Raw genomic sequence first — 5768 nt, forward strand, 5'->3', positions numbered from 1 at the left:
CCGGGTGTATGACCCTGATACAATGTACTAAGTGTACCGGGTGTATGACCCTGATACAATGTACTAAGTGTACCGGGTGTATGACCCTGATACAATGTACTAAGTGTACCGGGTGTATGACCCTGATACAATGTACTAAGTGTACCGGGTGTATGACCCTGATACAATGTACTAAGTGTACCGGGTGTATGACCCTGATACAATGTACTAAGTGTACCGGGTGTATGACCCTGATACAATGTACTAAGTGTACCGGGTGTATGACCCTGATACAATGTACTATGTGTACCGGGTATGACCCTATACAATGACCCTTATACAATGTACTAATGACCCTGATACAATGTACTAAGTGTACCGGGTGTATGACCCTGATACAATGATACAACCCTGTACAATGTACTAAGTGTACCGGGTGTATGACCCTGATACAATGTACTAAGTGTACCGGTGTATGACCCTGATACAATGTACTAAGTGTACCGGGTGTATGACCCTGATACAATGTACTAAGTGTACCGGGTGTATGACCCTGATACAATGTACTATGTGTACCGGGTGTATGACCCTGATACAATGTGCTATCTGACTCCATTATTATTTGAATTCTATAGGCCCATGATCGTATCTAGTGGGTATAGCCAAGGTTGCGAGCCTTGCGTAAAGAATATTATAAGATGCACATGTTTATGTTTACCGTTATGCAATAAACTAAGAGGCTAAGGAACAAAGAGCTAGTATCTTGCAATCAATGTCCTGGCATTAAATGATTGAGTTAACCCTAGCTCAGAGATACACAGTTAGAGAGCTAGCATATATGCTATGTATATTGTGAAAAACATTTACCATTAAACAAAAATAATAAATCAAGGAATATTACTCGGGAATGTGAGGACTACGCTCGGTATCCATTTAAAAAAGTATTAGATTCATTACAATTAAATAAGAATACAATTAACAGATGGTACATACCAGAAATCCTCACAATGAAAAGAATACTCAGTCTTTTAAACTCATAGAAAATTCACCACTATGACATAAAAAAGGTACATCAGGAAATCGGTTTGCCAATGACTCCATGACCACCGTTTAAACCCAGCTTTGATTCTTTCCAAGAACGCCAACTCCCAATATCTTCCATCGTCCAATTAACATCACTTTGCTTGGCCCAAAACATTTAATTAAACAAAGGCATGAAAACAACACACATTCTGGGATCGAATCATCACACCTCATGATCAGAGCGCACCTCCACTTCCACTGTTCCTACACTTCAAACTGTCCGCCATTAGTTTCTCTGTAACAATAAATCCATAGCACTTCCAGTAGAAATGAAGCACAGCAAAATGCCCATGGCTCTTTATGATCTCTTTAAACAATCCAAATGTGACAATTTATTTCACACAGTAACGTTCATTTCATCGATTCAAGTTTCATCAGTATTCACCTCTCCTCTGGCTTCAGTGACCCTAAGACTTCTGTGGGAATCTATCTTCATTGAGATTGCCACCGATAAGATGTGTATGACCCCTATGATAGCCCACAGATGGTCTGTCTTGCAAACAATGCCATACATCGTGATTGTGTCCATCAGGCTGAGCCTCGACGCCAGCAAGTCACTAGACACATCTTTATCATTGGCCTTCATCATCGTTCACATTTATTCACTCTCTTTATTTTTCCATTACAGACTTGTAGTCTCGATCAATCAACCTGGGTATTCCCCTCTCAGAGTGACTCTGAGACATAGGGCAGATCAATCAACCTGGGTATTCCCCTCTCAGAGCGACTCTGAGACATAGGGCAGATCAATCAAAGATGGGCCGTTTAAAATGAGATGACTGCTGCTGGACTCCCAGAGACCTTGGATAACCCAGAGGCCTGGATCGACTTATGCCTCGACTGTTATGAATTTTCAATGGATTATAAGTGACATTTAAATATTTTCTCTTTTTTTGCCCCAAGACGTACTTTAAAATCAGAAAATCAGTAACCATGCTTGAGAATGTAAATTGTGCAGGCCGTTCTCCAACAGATTATCCACTGCCAAGCCGTTCTTAGAATGGTGAAGTTACCTGACCTTAACCACTTGGAATGAATGCCTAAACGTCACGCTAACAGGACGTGAACTAGACAAAACTGCAGCACACTCTGTAATCAAAACGGCCACACACACTCCATAATCTCTGTTGCCTGCAGTTACGGCAACTCTCTCCGTCTGTTTTAGAGGTTTGCTTTGGAATTGTGAGTTTTCAATATTGTAAATGTATTTTGTTAAGTTAGGTTAGTACAATTGGCTTTAAGCTCACAATCAACAATCACACACTTCAACAGAACACAAAGTAAAATCCCTTTATTGTTTGGGGCCATGCATCCCCCATCACAGATTAAATCCACCTCTCAACGTCTCTCAGCCAATCACATTTCCATGGAACATCCTCTCTTGAATTCCATATGTTTTTCAACTGTGCTGCGAATGTCTTAGATCGATTCTGAACCTTTCTAATCAAATATTATCAACAGATTGCGATTTACAAATTACGACCAGAAACAAACTGCGTTGGAGCAATACCAGAATAAGTGATCTACTGATTCTGTCTCTTCACAGGTTTTACTACTATGCTATATGGAATATTTTTAAGGTCATACCAATGACCATTTTGCTATTCAATTTTAAATTTGAAATGTACAAAAATGTATGTTTTACAATTATTTGATTAAAAAATATAAGTTGTCCATTTTAGCCCATACAAATACATTGAATAATAGAGTCACTACATTGAAAAAGAGATAGTCAATCCCCAAAAAATGTAAGTTAGTTTATTCTGAAGTATCTGTCTGAGAGATATAAGAAAGATCAGGAAACATTATAAGCATTTTTTGTACATGTATTTAACCCCTTATTTTTGGCAGTAAACCGACTCCATAAACACTTCCATTCATTTTTTGTACATGTATTTAACCCCTTATTTTTGGCATGTATAAACACTTCCATTCACCATGTATTTAACCCCTTATTTTTGGCAGTAAAACGACTCCATAAACACTTCCATTCATTTTATGTACATGTATTTAACCCCTTATTTTTGGCAGTAAACCGACTCCATAAACACTTCCATTCATTTTTTGCACATGTATTTAACCCCTTATTTTTGGCAGTAAAACGACTCCATAAACACTTCCATTCATTTTATGTACATGTATTTAACCCCTTATTTTTGGCAGTAAAACTTCCATTCATTTTTTGACTCCATTTTTGGCAAAACACTTCCATTCATTGTTTGCACATGTTTTTAACCCCTTATTTTTGGCAGTAAACCGACTCCATAAACACTTCCATTCATTTTTTGTACATGTATTTAACCCCTTATTTTTGGCAGTAAACAGACTCCATAAACACTTCCATTCATTTTATGTACATGTATTTAACCCCTTATTTTTGGCAGTAAACAGACTCCATAAACACTTCCATTCATTTTATGTACATGTATTTAACCCCTTATTTCTGGCAGTAAACAGACTCCATAAACACTTCCATTCATTTTATGTACATGTATTTAACCCCTTATTTTTGGCAGTAACAGACTCCATAAACACTTCCATTCATTGTTTGCTGGTCAGGCGGGTCTTCTGATGCTTGTAGAAGTCCTAGAGCACAACAATGTGTTCGTGAGAGTCTCATCATTCCAAACAGTGGTGTGTAGTCTGAACTGTTCGGACGCTAAGGACTGAAGTTGGCAGATCGGTTGTACCAACATCAGACGAGTCTCAAAACACTAGCTGGGGCGCGTAGAGCAAAATGGAAAACCACTTTGTTCGTGAGAGTCTAATATTTCCATGGTGGTTTTCCATTTTCATAATAGTTTTTAGGCCAAGACATTTTTTGGGATGTTTCATGGTCTGACAAACACTGCTTTAGCTCTGTCACCTTTCACAACAGATGTGGAAGTGCGACGCAGGTGGATGTGGTGTATTGAGATGCATCCAATGCAAACAACAACGGATATCTCTAATCAGACTTATGTAGGGGCGCAGAGATCAACCTTACAGGCTTTTAATATGGTTTAGTTATTATAGTTTGGTTGTAATCCAGAGAGTTTCAACGAGTATCTCCAATATTCATTGAGAGAGAGAGAAGAGAGAAAGAGAGAGGGGGAGAGAGAGGTTAGAGAGAAAAGAAAGAGGGAGCAAGAGAGAGAAAAGAAAGAGAGAGAGGAAGAGAGAAAACAAAGAGAGAGAGAAAAAAGAGAGAGAGAAAAAAGAGAGAGAGAAAAAAGAGAGAGAGAAAAGAGAGAGAGAAAAGAGAGAAAGAGAGAAAAGAAAGAGAGTGAGGGAGAGAGAAAACAAAAAGAGAGAGAGAAAACAAAGAGAGGGAGAAAAAAGAGAGAGAAAAAACAAAGAGAAAGAGAGAGAGAGAGAGAGAAAAGAAAGAGATAGGGAGGGAGGGAGGGAGGGAGGGAGGGAGGGAGGGAGGGAGGGAGGGAGGGAGGGAGGGAGGGAGGGAGGGAGGGAGGGAGGGAGGGAGGGAGGGAGGGAGGGAGGGAGAAAAAAAATATATATAGAGAGAGTGTTTGAGTTTGAAATAACCTTTATTGGGTCTGGGAACCCACAACACAATAAATACTGAAACAACAAAGCATATCTCATGGGCATCTGAATCAGCCCAAATGACCACTTCTACTGTAGCCTTCCCAGGGGTGTCCAGGCTAACCAAGCCTTCCCAGGGGTGTCCAGGCTAACCAAGCATTCCAGGGGTGTCCAGACAAACCAAGCCTTCCCAGGGATGTTCAGACAAACCAAGCCTTCCCAGGGATGTTCAGACAAACCAAACCTTCCCAGGGATGTTCAGACAAACCAAGCCTTCCCAGGGATGTTCAGACAAACCAAACCTTCCCAGGGATGTTCAGACAAACCATGGTTATGTTATGGTTTCCTATTGCCATCAAGGCTTCAAGATCTGCCAACTGCTCACGTGGACAGGATAATTCTATCCGCCCATGATCCACTGTCCCAACAATGTTGTGAAGCTCCAGTTTACACGGAGTGTATGTGAATTCCATCAGCACAGTCTCCTCATTGCTTTCTTTCACCTTCATCAGGGAGGAGCAGCAGTGTATTGATTCCTGCAGGTCAGACCCTGCCTGACATAACTTCTGTACAGGATCATTGGGAGGCAGTTCTATGTCCACCAGGCAGAAGCGATAACCTCCTGGGGCCTCAGCTAGATAGAGGGCCTTTCCAATCTCAGTGAGGGGCCAAACAAGCCGCTTAGCAGTGCTGACAGCCTGGCTAGACTACAGAGTCAAACCGAGGAAGTCATTGCTTAGGTGAAATTCTCCCACTCTATAATTGTTGATCAGTTCAGCCACAAAGTCATCATCCTCTAGCCCAAAGCCGACCATTGTCTTGCTCCATTTTCCATCATAAGGGCCCTTACATCCTTCTTCAAACTCTTTGTGACGCAAAATCTTCATGCCGAGCACATCTCCTTAAAAGGTGTCCGTTTTGCTTCTGTCACCCACGTTGAAAACAAAATGCAAGGCTCGCCTCAAAGCCACTATAACCCAAGTGAGTTTGCTACGTACTATACAATTATATATCACGCTCAGTTTGTCTGCGTTGGTTAATTAAGGATCCTTGCAATTGATTGTCAATATAGAAAAGAGAAATGAAAAACAGAAGAAACAACAGAGACACAAGACAAAGTGAAAAAACACCCTACAGTATAAGGTGTCATGACGCTGGCCTGCGGGTAGGTTTATGACAGT

At 40.7% G+C, this 5768-nt stretch overlaps 1 pseudogene; it reads right to left on the minus strand.

Moving 5' to 3' along the window:
- Positions 1–3603: 3603 nt before the first annotated feature.
- Positions 3604–5540, minus strand: LOC135559417 (glyoxalase domain-containing protein 4-like; annotated as a pseudogene).
- Between the last annotated feature and the right edge of the window lie 228 nt (positions 5541–5768).

This window comes from Oncorhynchus masou, chromosome 18 (assembly GCF_036934945.1).
Source record: "Oncorhynchus masou masou isolate Uvic2021 chromosome 18, UVic_Omas_1.1, whole genome shotgun sequence".
NCBI classification, from domain to species: Eukaryota; Metazoa; Chordata; class Actinopteri; order Salmoniformes; family Salmonidae; genus Oncorhynchus; species Oncorhynchus masou.